This window comes from Gorilla gorilla, chromosome 2 (assembly GCF_029281585.2).
Source record: "Gorilla gorilla gorilla isolate KB3781 chromosome 2, NHGRI_mGorGor1-v2.1_pri, whole genome shotgun sequence".
Classification (NCBI taxonomy): domain Eukaryota; kingdom Metazoa; phylum Chordata; class Mammalia; order Primates; family Hominidae; genus Gorilla; species Gorilla gorilla.
Genome location: NC_086017.1, coordinates 191,928,842 through 191,947,500, shown reverse-complemented (window position 1 = coordinate 191,947,500; position 18,659 = coordinate 191,928,842). Strand labels below are relative to the sequence as shown.

The 18,659-nt window shown below is 38.3% G+C and overlaps 1 protein-coding gene across 2 annotated transcripts in view; it reads left to right on the top strand.

The window, feature by feature from the left end:
* CCDC39 (coiled-coil domain 39 molecular ruler complex subunit) overlaps positions 1–18,659 on the top strand; it is a 247,000-nt gene that overhangs the window by 6,734 nt on the left and 221,607 nt on the right. The window contains exons 2-3 of one of the 2 annotated variants that reach the window (XM_063704408.1): positions 9,796–9,923; positions 16,285–16,402. The gene's annotated coding sequence lies outside the window, so the exon portion shown is untranslated. The remainder of the gene's footprint in view (positions 1–9,795; positions 9,924–16,284; positions 16,403–18,659) is intronic. The other variant, XM_063704409.1, reaches the window with a different exon arrangement.

The window sequence follows — 18,659 nt, the reverse complement described above, 5'->3', positions numbered from 1 at the left end:
GTTACTCATCTTCTCACATAACCAGCTTTGTTTTTATGTATTGTTCTCTAATGTTTTTCTATTTCCTATTTTATTGACTTCAGATGTGGTCCTATTATTTACTTTATTCTGATTAGTTTGGATTTTATTTTCTTTCCCAGTTTTTTAAGATAGAAGCTAAGCTCATTGCTTAACAACCTTTCTTTTTTTCTAATATAGGTGTGTAATTCTCTAAATTCCCCTCTAATGATTATGGTGTATTCCACATATTTTAACACGTTATATTTATATTATCTCAGTTTCAAAACTCAAATTTCCTTATTGATTAATTTGACCTATTAGTTACTTAGAAGTATGTTTTTTAAATTTTCAAGTTTTGAGGGTTTTTCAGATATTTTTCTGTCATTGATATCTGATATATTATATTCAAGAACATGCATTGTATGATTTCAATTCTTTCAAATGTTTAAGTTTTGTTTTATAACCCAAGACGTATGGCCTCACTTTATCAATGTTCCAGGTGCATTAAAGAGAATGTTTCACTTTTCTTTTGTTTTGGATATTTTGGATTTTTGTTTTAGCAACGGGAGTCTTGCCCTCTCACCCAGGCTGAAGTACAGTGGCATGATATAGCTCACTGCAGCCCCGAACTCCTGGGCTCAAGCGATGCTCCCACCTCACCCTCCTGAGTAGCTGGAACTAAAGACAGTGTATATATTTTTTTGGGGGTGGATTGTTTTGTAAATGTCAACTAGGTCGAGCTGGTTAATAGTGTTGTTCAAGTCTTTTATACCCTTACGGATTTTCTGTCTACTTGTTCTGTTATTGAGTCAAGGGAATTGAAATCTCTGACTCTAACGGTGGGCTTCTCTATTTATCCTTGAAGTTCATAGACTTTTTTTGCTTCATTTATTTTATTTTTAAATTTTTTTCTTCATCTGCTGGTAAGAACAAAGATTCTTCATGTATTTCAAAGCTTTATTATTAGGTGTTTAAATATTTGGAATTATTTGGGAGACCGAGTTCAATTTCTTGATGGGTAGCCAAAATAAATAAATCCATAAATGTTTAGGGTTATTATGTCCTCTGGACAAATTGACTCATTTATTATAAAGTTACCCTCTTTATTCTTGAAAACATTTTTTGCTCTACAATATACTTTGATATTAATAAAGTCTCTACCATTTTATTTTGATTAGTGTTAACATGGCGTGTTTTTTCTGTTAACATTTAACTTGTTTGTGACTTTGTGTTTAAAATGGGTTTGTTGTAAGTAGGATATTGTTGAGTCTTATTTACCTTATCCAATCTGACAATATCTGCCTTAAAATAACTTTTTAAATTTTTATAGATTTAGCAGGTACACATGCAGTTTTGTTAAGTGGATATATTGCATAGTGATAAAGTCTGGACTTTTAGTGTACCCATTGCCCAAATAGTGAACATTGTACCTAATAGGTAATTTTTCAACCCTCACACCTTCCCACCTTTTGGAGTCTCCAATATTAATTACTCTACTCTTTATGTCCCTGTGTACCCATTATTTAGCTTCCACTTATATGTAAGAACATGCATTTATTTCAGTTAGGGTCTTGGCCTCCAGTTGTTCCATACACATTGCTGTAAAATACATGATTTCATTCTTTTTTTATAGCTGAGTAGTATTCCATGGTGTATATACCCTACATTTTCTTTATTCAATCATCCATTGATGGACATTTAGATTGATTCCATGACTTTGCTATTGTGAATAGTGCTGCGGTAAACATTCAAGTGCAGGTGTCTTTTATGTAAGGATTTCTTTTGATAGTTCCACTTTCAGCTCTTTGAGAACTCTCCATACTGTTTTTCTTAGAGGCTGTACTAATTTACATTCTCACCAACAGTGTATAAGCATTTTCCTTTCTCCACCTTCTCACCAACATATATTGTTTTTGACTTTTAGTAATAGCCATTCTGAATGGTATAAGATAGTATCTCATTGTGGTTTAAATTTGCATTTCTATGATGATTAGTAATAGTGAGCATTATTTCATATGTTTGTTGGCTGCTTGTATGTCTTCTTTTGAGAACTGTCTGTCCACACCCTTTGCTCACTTTTTAATAGGGTTATTTGTTTTTTTCTTGTTGATCTGTTTGAGTTCCTTGTAGATTCTGGATATTAGCCTTTTGTTAGATGCATAGTTTATGAATATTTTTTCCCATTTTGTAGGTTGTCTGTTTACTCTGTTGATTGTTTCTTTTGCTGTGCAGAAGCTTTTTAGTTCAATTAAGTCCCATTTGTCTATTTTTGTTGCATTTGCTTTTGAGAACATAGTCATAAATTATTTGCCTAGGTCAATGTCCAGAAGAGTTTGTCCCAGGTTTTTTTTTTCTAGGATTTTCATAGTTTCCAGTTTATGTTTAAGCCTTTAGTCCATCTTGAGTTAATTTTTGTATATGGTAAGATAAACGGGTTCAATTTTATTCTTCTGTATATGGCTATCCAGTTTCCCAGCACCATTTATTAAATAGAGTGTCCTTTCCTCCCAGTGTATGTTTTTGTCAACTTTGTCTAAGATCAGTTGGTTGTAGATATTTGGCTTTATTCCTGGGTTCTCTATTCTGTTCAATTGATCTGTGTGTCTATTTTTATACCAGTACAATGCTGTTTTGGTTACTATAGCCTTGTAGTGTAATTTGAAGTCAAGTAATGTGATGTTTCCAACTTTGTTCTTTTTACTTAGGATAGCTTTGGCTACTCAGGCTTTTTTTGGGTTGCATATGAATTTTGGAATTGTTTTTTCTAATTCTGTGAAAAATGACATTGGTAAGTTGATAGAAATTGCATTGAATCTGTAGATTGCTTTGGGCAGTATGGTCATTTTAACGATACTGATTTTTTCAGTCCATGAGCATAAGATATTTTTCCATTTGTTTCTGTCCTCTATGATTTCTTTCATCAATGTTTTGTAGTTCTTCTTGTAGAGATCTTTCATTTCCTTGGTTAAATGGATTCCTAGGGGTGTGTGTGTGTGTGTGTGTGTTTTGTAGCTATTGTAAATAGAATTGCCTTCTTGACTTGATTTTCAACTTGATTATTATTGGTGTATAAAAATGCTACTCATTTTTGTTCATGGATTTTTGTATCTTACAAATTCACTAAAGTAATTTATCAAATCTAAGAGTGTTTTGAAGGAGTCTTTAGGGTTTTCTAGGTATAAGGTCATATCTGCATCAAACAGATAATTTGACTTCCTCTTTTCCAACTTGGGTGTCTTTTATTTCTTTCTTTCTCTTGCCTGATAGCTCTAGCTGGGACTTCCAGTACTATGTTGAATAAAAATAATAAAAATGGGCTTCCTTTTTCTATTTCAGTTCTTACATGGAATGCTTTAAACTTTTCCTCGTTTAGTGTGATGTTGGCTGTTGGTCTGTCATAGATGGCTTTTATTATTTTAAGGTATGTTCTTTCAATGCTTAGTTTGTTGAATTTTTTTTAAACTATGAATGGATGCTAAATTTGCATCCTCTCCTTCCTTCCTTCCTCCTCTCCTTCCTTCCTTCCTTCCTTCCTCCTCTCCTTCCTTCCTTCCTTCCTCCTCTCCTTCCTTCCTTCCTCCTCTCCTTCCTTCCTTCCTCCTCTCCTTCCTTCCTTCCTCCTCTCCTTCCTTCCTTCCTCCTCTCCTTCCTTCCTTCCTCCTCTCCTTCCTTCCTTCCTCCTCTCCTTCCTTCCTTCCTCCTCTCCTTCCTTCCTTCCTCCTCTCCTTCCTTCCTTCCTCCTCTCCTTCCTTCCTTCCTCCTCTCCTTCCTTCCTCCTCTCCTTCCTTCCTCCTCTCCTTCCTTCCTCCTCTCCTTCCTTCCTTCCTCCCTCCTGTCCTTCCTTCCTTTCTCCTCCCCTTCGCTCCCTCCCTCTCTCCCTCCCTCTTCTTTCCGTTCTGTTCTTTCTTTCCGTTCTGTTCTTTCTTTCCATTCTGTTCTTTCTTTCCGTTCTGTTCTTTCTCGTTTCCTGGCTTTGGTATCAGGGCAATCAATATTGGATTCATAGAATGAGCTAGGGAGGATTCTCTCCTCAGTTTTTTGGAACAATTTCAGTAAGATTGGTATCAGTTCTTCTTGTAGGTCTGGTAGAATTCAGCTATAAATCTATCTGATCTTGGGCCTTTTTTTAAATTGGGAGTTTTTTTTAAATTACTGATTTAATTTCATGACTTATTATTCACCTGTTTAGGACTTTTATTTCTTCCTGGTTCAATCTTGGGAGGTTGTATATTTCCAGGATTTATCCATTTCTTCTAGGTTTTTCAGTTTACTCCTGTAGAGATGCTCATAGTACTTTCTGATGATCTTTTGTAGTTCTGTGATGTCGGTTTTAATGTCATCTTTATCATTTCTGATTGTGCTCATTTGAATTTTATCTTTTTTTCTTGGTTAATCTAGTAGCAATCTATCAATTTTATCTTTTTCAAATAACCAGCTTTTTGTTTCATTAATCCTTTCTTTTTTTCTTTTTTGTTTCTATTTCATTTAGTTCTGCTCTTATCATTGTTATTTCTTCTGCCAGCTTTGGGTTTGGCTTCTTCTTGTTTTTCCAGTTCTTGTGGTGTGACATGGGGCTGTTAACCTGAGATATTTCTCATCTTTCAATCTGGTTTTGTTTGTTTTTTGAGATGAAATCTTGCTCTGTCGCCCAGGCTGGAGAGCAGTGGCACGATCTTGGCTCACTGCAATCTCTGCCTCACCGCTTCAAGCAGTTCTCCTGCTTCAGGCTCCTGAATAGCTGGTATTACAGGCACCTGCCACCAGGCCCAGATAATTTTTGTATTTTTAGTATAGGCGGAATTTCACCATGTTGGTCATGCTGGTCTCTAACTCCTGACCTCAAGTGATCCACCTGCCTTGGCTTCCCAAAATGCTGGGATTACAGGTGTGAGCCACTGCACCTGGCCTTTCTGCTTAATGTAGGCATTTAACCCCATAAACTTCCCTTTCAGCACTGCTTTTGCTGTATCCCACAGGTTCTGGTATGTTTTGTCTCTATTTTCACTCATTAAAAAAATTTTTTTTTTTTTAAATTTTTATTTTTTTATTTATTTATTTTTTTATTATACTTTAAGTTTTAGGGTACATGTGCTCATTTTGCAGGTTAGTTACATATGTATACATGTGCCATGCTGGTGCGCTGCACCCACTAACTCGTCATCTAGCATTAGGTATATCTCCCAATGCTATCCCTCCCCCCTCCCCCCACCCCACAACAGTCCCCAAAATATGTTCTGCCTTAATTTAATCACTTAACTAAATATTGTTGAGGAATAGGTTGTTTAATTGTTTAGTTTTGAGAGTTCATCTTCATACTGATTTCTATTCTTGCTTCCACTGTTGTCCAAGAAGATACTTGTTATGATTTCAATTTTTAAAAAATTTATTGAGACTTTGTGGGCTAGCATATGGTATATTTTGGAGACTATTCCATGCACAGATAATATTCTGTGGTTGTTAGGTAGACTGTTCTACAAATGTCTGTTCAGTGTATTTGATCTCGCTCTGTCGACCAGGCTGGAGTGCAGTGGTATGATCTCAGCTCACTGCAACCTCCACCTCCTGGGTTCAAGTGATTCTCCTGCTTCAGCCTCCCAAGTAGCTGGAATTACTGGTAGGTGTCACCATGTCTGGCTAATTTTTGTATTTTTAGTAGAGATGGGGTTTCGCCACATTGGCCAGGGTGGTCTCGAACTCCTGACCTCAGGTGATCCACCCACCTCGGCCTCCCAAAGTGCTAGGATTATAGGCATGAGCCACCATGCCCGATCAGTCTATTTGATCCTGAGTCCAGTTTAAGTCTAGTGTTACTTTATTGAATTTCTGCCTCAGTGATCTGTCTAGTGCTGTCAGTGGGGTGTCGACATCCCCCACTGTTATTGTATTGCTGTCTATTTTCTTACATCTAGTAGTATTTGTTTTATGAACTTGGGTGCTCTGGTGTTGGGTGCATATATATTTAGGATTGTTACATCTTGTTTAGTTGGTCCCTTTATCATATAATGACTTTTTTGGTCTTTTTTCACTGTTATTGACTGTTTTACCTGTTATAAAGTCTGTTTTATCTGATGTAAGTATAGTTACTCCTGCTTGCTTTTGATTTATGTTTGCATAGAATATATTTCCCACCCCTTTACTTTGAGTCTGTAAATGTTTTTACCCATTAGGTAAGTTTCTTATAAACTGCATAAGCTTGGATTTAAAAAAAAAATTCATTCCCCCAGACTATATCTCTTAAGAGGAGAATTTAGTCCATTTAAGTTCAAGGTTAGTATTGATATGTAAGGTTTTTTTCCTGTTATAACGTGGTCCTGTAGTCTAAGTTGTGTAATTGCTTTATAAGATCTGTGAGTTTTAAACTTTCATGTGCTTTTATGATGGTGAATGTTACCCTTTCATTTCCATCTTTAGAACTCCTTTGAACATTTCTTGTAGAACCAGTCTGGTGGTGATGAATTCTTTTAGGGTTCGCTTGTCTGGGAAAGACTTTATTTCTCCTTCATTTATGAAGCTTAGTTTAGCAGGACACGAAATTATTGGCTGGCAGTGTTTTTCTTAAGAAGACAGAAAATAGGGCTCCTATCTCTTCTGGCTTGTAAGGTTTCTTCTGAGAAGTCCACTGTAAATCTGATGGGATTGTGTGCATATATACACACACACATATGTGTGTGTATGTGTGTGTATATATGTTTTTAGATGCTTCTGTCTTGTTGCTTTTAGGATTTCTCCTTTTATGGTGAGTTTGGAAAGCCTGATGATTATATGCCTTGATGAAGTTTATCTTGCAAAGTATCTCTCAGGTGTTCTTTCAGTTTCTTTTATCTGGATGTCTGAATCTCTAGCAAGACCAGTGAAGGTTTCCTGAATTACTTTCTCAAGTAGGTTTTCTAAGCTTTTTACTTTTTCTTCTTCTCCCTCAAGAATACCTATTACTTTTAGATTTGGTCGATTTACATACTCCCATATTTCTTCAAGTCTTTTTACATTTTAAAAGTTCTTTGTTCTTTATTTTTGTCTGACAAGGTTAATTTGAAAGAACTGTCTTCAAACTCTGAAATTCTTCTGCTTGGTCTAGTCTATCGTTAAAGCTTTTCAACTGTATTTTGTAATTCCTTCAATGAACTTTTCATTTCCAGAAGTTTTGTTTTGTTTTTTTAAAAAAATCTCTTTAGTAAATTTCTCATTTATATCCTGAATTGTTTTTTTGATTTATTTGTATTGGTTTTCAACTTTCTCTTGGATCTCCTTTTCTTTTCTTTTTTTTTTTTTTTTTTTTTTTTTTTGAGACAGAATCTTGTTCTGTTGCCCAGGCTGGAGTGCAGTGGCATGATCTCGGCTCACTGCAAGCTCTGCCTTCTGGGTTCATGCCATTCTCCTGCCTCAGCCTCCCAAGTAGCTGGGACTACAGGCGCCCGACACCATGCCCAGCTAATTTTTTGTGTTTTTAGTAAAAACGGTTTCACCGTGTTAGCTAGGATGGTCCCAATCTCCTGACCTTACGATCCGCCCTCCTTGGTCTCCCAAAGTGCTGGGATTACAGGCATGAGCCACCGCACCTGGCCCTCTCTTGGATCTCATTGAGCTTCCTTACAATCCGTATTTTAAATCCTTTATCTGTCATTTCAGAATTTTCATTTTGGTTAGGATTCATTGCTAGAAAGCTAGTGTGATCCTTTGGGTGGTATTGATGCACTCTGCTTTGTAATATTGCCAGAATACTTATGCTGGTTCCTTCTTATCTGGAGAAGCTGTCACTTCTTATTTTTTAATTTACTTTTGCTTGAATGGGACTTTTAAAAAGCATTTCCCCCACTTGAGGGTGTGACTGTAATGTATATTGTGTGGTTGTTTGGCTTTGATTCTGTGTGCTTTCGGGGGCCCAAGTCTTATCAGTTTCTTGGTTATAAATAGCCTTTGTGCAGTGGCTTTCTCAAATCCTGGTTGTAGTAGTGATATGCTGAGCATATGAACACGCTTACTGCACATGGTGGGACTAGAATTGCAGAGGTCTCAAGAAGCTTATTTTATTCGCCAGTACTGTGCACTTCTATCAGCACATTTTATTTTTATTTTTTATTCATCTATTCTATTTTTTTGAGACAGGGTCTCCCTCTGTCACTGAGGCTGGAGCACAGTGGGATTATCTTGGCTCACTCCAGCCTCAACCTCTTGGGCTCAAGCAATCCTCCCACCTCAGCCTCCTGTGTAGCTGGGACTACAGGTGTGTGCCACCACACCTGGCTACTTTTTGTATTTTTGGCAGAGACGGGGGTTTTGCCATGTTGCCTAGGCTGGTCTTGAACTCCTGGGCCCAAGCAGTGCCCCCACCTTAGCCTTCCAAAGTGCTGGGATTACAGGTATGTGCCACAATGCCTGGCTTCTATCAGCACATTTTAAATTAGATTATGCAGTTCAACCTCCATATCAGTAGGTGGCACTTATGGGTAAGAGCCAGTTGTGGCGAAAGCTGATTGGTATGCTCTTGATCTTTGTTTACCAGGAGGGGCACTCTGTTGTCTCAGTGGGTGGGCTGGTCTGTGGAATGCCAGGTGCTTGGAGTTCCCTGCTCAACCCTGAGGTGGGGACAAAGCTGGGCAGCACTGGACTGCTAAATTCACCCACAGATACCTCAATGATCCATTCAAGTACCAGACCTGATGGGACTGATGACAGAAGCTGTGAAGGGAGGGATTCTGCACCAACTCCACATCCTGAGCAGTCAGGAAAACAAACCACATCCCTATCATACCCTTGTCCGGAGGCCCCTGACTTTCAGTTCAGATAAAATCTGTCATTTATCTCCAGTCTGCAATGTAGCTGAAGGCTGTGGAAGATACCAGTACAAAACCTCTCTGTGTAAATGGCTTCAAGGTGGAACCTCTTCCCTCAGCCCCAAGCTGACAGTTTTGCAGGTTGCCTAATCTCCACTGCGGGAATGCTGATACTCCCTATAGAGAGGACGAGGGGCCAGCCATTCATGCAAGCCCAGGCCTGGTGGGTACATCCCCAAGGAGGTATAGCTGCCCCTAATAGCATTGGAATGGTCATCTATAGGCATACCTATGCCAGTCTCTTGCCAGAAGAGCTGTGGTTGCATCCAGAGCAATGGGTAAGGGGGAAGAAGTCTCCCTCTATACATCTGTCTGCAAGCACTGATACCATCTGGCTGCACCCACGTCTCCAATGGGAGAAGTGCAGTCACCTTCAGCTCACAAGTGAGGAGCTCTTGGGCACAGAAAAACACATGCTTTGGTGTCCTTAGTCCCAAGGGGTGCTTTGGCGCACTGCACTCTTTCTTCCTGTAGGATGTTTGCACTGAAGTTTAGACCTCTGGGAATCCTGCAGCTCCCTGGGTCCTGCCAGTCCTTTGTGGTTGCCACAGTCCAAGGTGCTGGGGAATGTTTTGCAGGGGGTCCAGTGATGCAGAGACACAAGGACTGAGATGTCCAGGGTGGGACAGAGGCCCACAATGGGTGCACAACCAGTATGGTGCCCACCATCTCAGCTAAGGTCTGGACTGAGGGCACTGACCCTGCACAAGCTGGTAGCCTAGTGCTCAGCCCTCAAGAAGTTCCCAAATCACTGCCTACACCAATGCTAGAGCTTGCAAGTGCAGAGTGGCTGACCAACAATTCAGAAAAGAGTAGTTTGCTGCAGGAGTGAGGGGAGCAAACAACACCCTCACCTACCTTTTCCACAGGACTCCAAGTTCCTCAGGGTTCAATCTCTGCCATAACCTTGCTTCATTCTTTTTATTTTCTTTCATTTTTTTTTGTTTGTTTGTTTTCGAAACAGGGTCTCGCTTTGTCACCCAGGCTGGAGTGCCATGGAGCAATCACGGCTCACTGCAACCTTGACCTCTGGGCTCAAGCAATCCTCCCACTTCAGCCTCGTAAGTAGCTGGTATGCACCACCACAGCCAGGTAACTTTGACTTTTAGAAGAGATGAGGTCCCTGTATGTTGTCCAGGCTGGTCTCAAATTCCTGAGCTCAAGCACTCCTCCTGCCTTTGCCTTCCAAAGGACTGGGATTGCAGACATGATCCACTGCGCCCAGCCTTATTTTTTTTTCTGCATCTCAACTTTTTCTTGTGATTTCTCTAATATGTCCTTGCACTCTTCTCAGTATTTTACTGGGGCCATGATTATTCCCCTGTAACCTTGGTTCGTTTTTTCTCAGAACTGGCATCCAATGTCTCTAGTAAGCCATCTTGAAAAACCTCTGCCTTTTAATTGAGGTGTTTAGATCATATACATTTATATGATAGTATGAGTATTGAAATGTTTGGGTTTAAATCTATCATCTTGCAATTTGTTTTGTTTGTACTACTGTTCTTTGTTCACTTTTTTTTTCTTTTTCTGCCTCATTTTAGATTAACTGAATATTCTATTTTATCTCTGTTATTAGCTTATCAGCTATAATTCTTCTATGGTTTTTTAGTGGTTGCTTTATGGTTTACAGTGTACATCTTTAACTTATCACAGTATATCTTAAAGTGATATTAAATCACTTTTCATATAGTATAACACCTTAAGCATTATATTTGCATTTGTTTCCTCCCAGGCTTTGTGCTATTATTGTTACATATTTTACTCTTCCATATGTTATATATAGACCCCAGAATATATTGTTATTTTTACTTTAAGCCGTCAATTATCTTTTTAAGAGATTTAAACAATAAGAGATAATATCTTTATAATTATTCACATAGTTGCCATTTCTGGTGCTCTTCATTCCTTTGTGTAGATGCAGATTTCCATCTGGTATCATTTTTCTTCTGATTGAAGAACTTCCTTTAACTTTTTTTTTTTTTTTTTTTGAGATGGAGTTTCACTCTGGTTGCCCAGGCTGTAGTGCAATGGCGTGATCTTAGGTCACCGCAACCTCCACCTCCCAGGTTCAAGTGATTCTCCTGCCTCGGCCTCCTGAGTAGCTGGGATTACAGGCATGCGCCACGAAGCCTGGCTAATTTTTTATTTTTAGTAGACACGGGGTTTCTCTATGTTGGTCAGGCTGGTCTCGAACTCCCGACCTCAGGTGATCCACCTGCCTCAACCTCCCAAAGTGCTGGGATTACAGGTGTGAGCCACTGTGCCTGGCCCTTTAACATTTTTTATAGTGAAGTTCTGCTTGCTGGTGATGAATTCTTTTAGGTATGAAAGAGTTTTTGTTTGCCTGCATTTTTAACAATAATTTTAAGCAAATTGTTAATGATGTGACTTGCTATATTTTTCTTCATGTTTTTGGGCTTATGGTTCATTCATATTTTTAAATATATGGGATTATAGCATTTATAAAATTTGGAAAATTCTTAGATGTTATTTCTTCTAATGTTCTTTTTTGCCTTCCCATCTCTCCTCTTCTTTGGAGACCTCAATTATGCTTGTATTAGACTACTTGAAGCTCTTCTGCAGCTTAAAAATGTTCTGTTAATTTTTTTCATCTTCTTTCCCCCTCTAGATTTTTCATTTTGTATAGTTTCTATTTCTACATTTTTCATTCACTAATCTTTTCTTCTGCAATGTCTTCCTGTAGTTAATTTCACTACATGTATTTTTCACCTCAGACATTGTAGTTTTCATGCATATTCAATCATTTCTGTAACTTATTGAACATATGCAATATAGTTATAATATAATGCTTAAAATATGTGTTTTAATGTCCTCTATTAATTTTATAATCAGTGTCATTTCTGGATTAGTTTGTATTGATTCATTTTTATTCTCATTAAGGGTCATTATTCCTCTGCTTATCTGCATGCCGGTAATTTTTGACTATATGTAAAAGATTATAATTTTGCATCATTGGGTAAAATAAATTACTTTTCTTTTTTTAAATTTTATTATTATACTTTAAGTTTTAGGGTACATGTGCACAATGTGCAGGTTTGTTACATATGTATACATGTGCCATGTTGGTGTGAATAAATTACTTTTCAATACCTATGAATATTATTGAATTTTATCCTGGGATATGGTTAAGTTACATGGAAATGATTTGATCTTTCTGGATCACATTTTGTTAGGCAGTACCAGAGTAGCATTTACTCTCAGACTTATTTTGTTCTACTTCTGAGGCAAAATGCTTTTATGTAATCTACCTTGTATTGCACAAATTATGAGATTTTTCCAATCTGAGTGAGAACAGGAATGATTTTCAGTCTTATATGAGGATTGTACCTCTGAACCATTGAATTTTTTTTCCCCTGGTGTCTTGTATTTTCCTTACGTGTATACATTGATTAGCACTTGGTTGAATATGCTAAAAGCATCCTCTGCAGACCTCTGGAGTTCTCACTCAGTGCAGATTTCTCTCTCTAGCACTTTGCTTTGTGAATTCTACCTGCCTTGGCTGGTCTCGAACTCCTGGCCTCATGTGATCTGCCTGCCTCGGCCTCCTAAAATGCTGGAATTACAGGTGTGAGCCACCACACCTGGCCACTTTATCTGTTCTGTATTTAATTGTAAAGCTCACCTAATTTGTTTCCTTTCTCTCAGATATTAGTATCCTTTTTTGTCTAATGTCCAGTGTATTTTAAGCTGTCGCATCAAACTAAAAACTTTCTACACAATACAGGAAACAATCAACAGAATGAAGAGACCACCTATGAAATAGGAAAAAAAAGTTGTAATCCACATATCTGATAAGGGGCTAGTATCTTATAAAACATATAAGAAACTCAAAAAAGTCAATAGGAAGAAACCAAATAACCTGATTAAAAAATGGGCAAAGGATCTGAATAGAACTTTCTAAAAAAAAAAGACATACAAATGACCAACAGGTGTGTGAAAAAATGCCCAATATCTCTAATCATCAGGGAAATGCAAATCAAAACTACAGAGATATTCATACCTATTAGAATGACTATTATCAAAAAGATAAAATATAACAAGTGTTGGCGAGGATATGGAGAAAAGGAAACACTTGTGTACTGTTGGTGGGAATGTAAATTTGTAGAGCCATTTTAGAAAACAGCATGGGGGTTCCTCAAAAAACTAAAAATAAAATTACTGTGTGATCCAACAGTACTACTACTGAGTATCTATCTAAAGGAATTGAGGCTGGGCACGGTGGCTCATGCCTGTAATCCCAGCATTTAGCGAGGCTGAGGCAGGTGGATCACTTGAGCTCAAAAGTTTGAGACCACCCTGACCAATATGGTGAAATCCCATCTCTACTAAAAATACAAAAATTAGCCAGGTGTGGTGGCAGGCACCTGTAGTCACAGCTACTTGGGAGGCTGAGGCAGGAGAATCTCTTGAGCCCAGGAGGCGGAGGTTGTAGTGAGCCGAGATTGTGACATTGCACTGTAGCCTGGGTGACAGAGCAAAGTGAGACTCTATCTCAAAAAAAAAGAATTGAAATCAATATGTCATCAGATATCTGCACTCCCATGTTTGTTGCAGACAAGATGCATAATCAAGCTTAGTGTCCATCAGCAGATGAATGGATAAAGAAAATGTGGTACATGTACACAATGAAATACTACTCAGCCTTAAAAAGGAGGAAATCTTGTCATTCACAGCAACATAGGTAAACCTAGGGAACATTATGCAAAGTGAAATAAACCAGGCACAGAAAGGCAAATATAATCTCTCTTATATGTGGAGAATAAAAAAATTGAACTTGGCTGGACGCGGTGGCTCACGCCTGTAATCCCAGCACTTTGGGAGGCCAAGGCAGGCGGATCACAATGTCAGGAGATCGAGACCATCCTGGCTAACATGGTGAAACCCCGTCTCTACTAACAATACAAAAAACTAGCTGGACTTGGTGGCAGGCGCCTGTAGTCCCTGCTACTTAGGAGGCTGAGGCAGGAGAATGGCATGAACCAGGAGGCAGAGGTTGCAGTGAGCCGAGATCATGCCACTGCACTCCAGCCTGGGTGACAGAGTGAGACTCCGTCTCAAAAAAAAAAAAAAAAAAAAAAAAAAAAAAATTGAACTCATGGAAGCAGAAAGTAGGATGGTGATTGCCTGGTCTGGGAGTCAGGGATGGGGGCAGCAGAAATGAGATGTTGATCAAAGGGTACAAAGTTTCAGTTAGACAGGATGAATAAGTTCTGGGAATTTATTGTGCAGCATGGTAACTGTAATTAATAGTAATGTAGGATATGACTGAAAATTGCTAAAAGAGTAGGTTTTATGTGTTATCACCACAAAAATGCTAAGTATGTGAGGTGATGAATATGTTAATTAACTTGATTTAATTCACAATGTATACAGATATCAAAATGTTATGTTGTACATTGTAGATATATATAATTTGTCAATTATACCTTAATAAAGCTGGAAGGAAATAAAAAGAAATCATATTTTAAAAACCATTATTTGATATATTTTGTCTGATTTTTGGTTAGTTCAGGTGGGGCAGTATATCTGGTCCCTGGTACTTTACATTGGCCAGAAATAGACATCCCTCATACCATTTAACTGCCTATTTGCCCAACCAAGTATAAAGCCTCAGCTTCCTACCTTTGTAAATCCGACTACTCAGAATAACTTCAACTCCAAGAACTTCTGGCATCTTCCTCCCATCATCTTATTCCTGCTCATTATTTCTTTGTGTCATGTATTAATTGACTTGTTAATAAGCCAGGGTTAATGAATGAATGTTTTCTATCCTATGCATTGATTTTTAAAGAAAATTTTAAAAAATAATTCTTCTGCTTATAATAGTAAAAATGCTCGGTCTAAGGACACTGTGTCAAGAATAATTTAAAAATCACCTGTAATTACACCACTCAGAGATAAATGCTGTAAATATGCTGTTGTTAGTTTACCTCAGGATCGTTTCTATATACAGATGCTCCTGGACTTTTGATGGGGATATGTCCCAGTAAACCCATTGTAAGTTGAAGATATTGTAAGACAAAAATGCACTAATACACCTAACCTATTGAACATCACAGCTTATCCTGGCCTACCTTAAATGTGCTCAGAACACTTCCACTAGCCTACAGTTGGAGAAAATTAACAAAAAGCATATTTTATAATAAGCTATTGAATATTTCATGTAATTTATTGAATACTGCATTGAAAGTGAAAAACAGTATGTTGTATCGGTACTTGAAGTATGGTTTCTACTGCATGCATATTGCTTTCACACCATTGTAAAGTCAAAAATTGTAAAGTTGAACCATGGTAAGTCAGAGACCATCTGTATCTATTTTTTAATGGAATCATATAAATATGCAATTCTGCATTCTGCTTTTTTTACTCAATATTTTAATAAACTTCTGCTCTATGATTGAAACTTTTTGAGAAGTGATTTAAATGGTTACCGAGTATTTCATTTCACTATAATCATATTCAAATAATTTCTAATACTCACTATTATATATAACACTATACAAAAGTATTTTTTGTACCTCTGATTATTTTTAGAATAGAGTCTTAAAATGGAACTACTAGACCAAACAGCATAAGCTTGTGTAAGGCTCTTAGTGAATATCATCACTTTCTTTTTCTCCCGTGATTTCATACCAATTTTTACTCCTGTCAGTTGTATGTGAAAGTGTCTATCTCATTATCTTACTTTAATTGAATATCAAAAGATCAGGGGCTTCCTAGAGAGAGGGAAAAAGTTTATTCACAAGACATTATTTAAATGATGGAAATCTTAGGTGCCATTGTTGATAGTAGCTTCCAATGCTTCTGAAAGTAGTTGTGCAGTTTGTCCACTGAACAGAAGCACCTAACTAAGGTGGCTAGGGGAGGCTACAATCCAGCTCATGTTCTGCTTTCCAAATTTAGACTATAGTCTAAATTTAAATTAGATTTGTCTGATTCTAAACCAACTATGTTATATTGCCAGTGATAGATTTTTAGTTAAGTGTTCCTCAAGTTTCCCCATTAGGTTTTACAGCCAGGTAAAATAATCATGATTTATCAGTCACTAAGAAAAAATACAAAATATAATTGTTAGAAAACCTTTGTACTCTGACTTGGAATGAAAATCTCTACTTTGATTACCCAATGAAAACTTGTTTGTGTAATATGAAGAGAAATTTATAAAAAATTTATAAAATTAGATAATCTTGGAAAAGAATATTGCTATTTTCTGCCTATTGTGTTTCGTGATGAAACCACTTACAGAATAGTACTTGTTCATACCCCTCACAGAATATTATAACTATATTAATTTTAGTAAAGAGGTATGGGAGAGAGGATTGTGGACAACATAGGGACAAGGTAGGAAAATTATTTATTTAATGTCTTGCTAACCCTTTTTTGAGGATACGTGTACTGGATTATTGCAATAATAATTTTTTTTTTTTCACAGAGTATCACTCCATCACCCAGGCTGGAGCACAGTGGTGCAACCTCAGCTCACTGCAAGCTCTGCCTCCTGGGTTCGAGTGATTCATGTGCCTCAGCCTCCCAAGTAGCTGGAATTACAGGTATGTGCCCCAACGCCTGGCTAATTTTTGTATTTTTAGAAGAGACGAGGGTTTACCATGTTGGTCAGTCTGGTCTCGAACTCCTAACCTGAAGTGATCTGCCTGCCTTGGCCTCCCAAAGTGCTGGGATTATAGACGTGAGCCACCACGCCTGGTCTATTGCTATAATCATTAAGAAAACTAGTGACAACAAGAGTTGTTCATTACAAGGAGATAATTTGGCAGGGTCTACCATGCCTATCTTGTAATTTCCGTTAAATCTTTGTTCTGGCTTTTCCTCCATTCAAGAGGGAATGCCTTCCCTACTTAGAGGGAAGCAAGACCCACAGCAGAATATCATGTTTCCTCATTTGTTATTTCTCTTTCATTAGCTCCATTCTACTCAGTGAAATGTAACTCGGGAGGTCAGATTGCTTCTGGCTAAATACTATATTCATTGATATTTGACCCTTGGGAAAGAGGGAGGTTATCCATAGAAGTTCCTCCACATCTAACAAGATCTGGTTATATATATTTTTCCTGCTGCCCTCAGCAATAATAATGTCCACCTTTTGGAGGCTCCAAATAATTCTGAAGTAATTATTTTGTGAAAGGTAGAAATCATTGAACTTTTACTTACTAATAGAAAATTAAATGTAGAGGAGATACTAGTTATGGTTTGGAAGAAAAAAGCATGGTTATTTTATTTGCATTAATTAGTTCAGGGAAGATGTTCGTGAATGTGTCAAATTCTGTGTTTGGACTTCTCATGAGTACTATGTTTTGGATAAACATGTTAATCAAAAATGCAGTCAAAAAAAGACAAAAAAAATCCAATTAAGAGTGATATCACCAAGATAGGGGAGTAGAAGATACCAGCTTTAATCCACCAACTCCTCCTAACAAAAACAAATATGGACAGTTACTCCCAAACCAAAAGAGCCCAGGGAGGGCTTGAGAGGCCATTAAATAATCTGCAGCAAAATGGTGGGACCAAAAAACCCCCAGAGAATATCCACACATGAAGGATCAGTGGTGATTCTGGCATACTGACATGCCAGAAGATGGCTAGGATCAAAGAACAAAGGTGGAGGCTATCAGCCACGCAGTGGGAGCCACTATGGTCCCTGGGGGCCTGTTCCACAGAAAACATCAGGATCTTTTGCTACTTCGATAACCAACAGCTATTCCCACTGGGGGTCCCCAAAGAGGGCAATGTGGCTGCACACCTCTCCTTTACCCAAGAAGTTGCTACTGTTGAGGGACTTTGAAAAAAAAACCACTACTTCTTCCAATCCTGTGTGTCCCCCAACTGTGGAGCAGTGGCTGCTCTATGAGTGCCCACGCTCTGGACCCAGGCTGTATGGTTTCATTGGGCCAATCCATATCTCAGACACTGAAGCCATCACCAGAGTAAGCTAGTTCACATTCTTGGCCCTGAAGCCAAACCCTCACTGGGCATGCCCATGTTTCAGGTACTAGCTGAGCAGCTACAGAAAAGTAAACTCAACCCTAACCCCAAAGCTGCTTTAACTCTGTGCACACCTATCTTCCATTCCCAACTTCTCTGATTCACAAATCTCCATGCCTCACATTCTATTACCAATATAACAGAAGAGGTGTCTGTGCTTCAGGCACCAGTGCCATTACCACTCCAGATACTAGAGCTGTAGTCCCTCCATGCATGCTCATGCTTCTGGGTTCAGCTCTGCGGCCATTCCATGGGCACCACTCATCTGATGCTGGCGCCACTGTCATTCCAAGCAAGCCCATGAGCCAGACCCAGTGCCAAAAGGGTCTTCAGACACAGTTTCCCCAGTGGTAAAAAAGAGTGGGAGGATCTTAGTAGCCATTGCCACTGAAGACTTCAATAACCCTCACTACCACTGTGGAAATCCACAGCCTTGACCACTGAGGACACCTGCAGTCTTCATCAACACTCTCCCTAGCTGATAGAGATGCACAGAGACTACACAACTGGCATATTCATTGGTACACCCCGGTGAGCAAGTGTCCTCATACCCTTCAAAAATATTTCCAAAGTGAAACTAGCCTGTAATGTCTGCAATAGGTGACTGCTCCACCAGATACATGGACATCAGTGTAAGACAACAAGAAACATGACAAACCAAGGAGACATAAAACCACCAAAAGAACACAATAATTTCACAGTAGCTGGCCCCAAAGAAACAGAGATATGTAAACTGCCTGACAAAGTTGTTTTTTTTTGTTTTTGTTTTTTCCCAGATGGAGTTTCGTTCTTGTTGCCCAGGTTGGA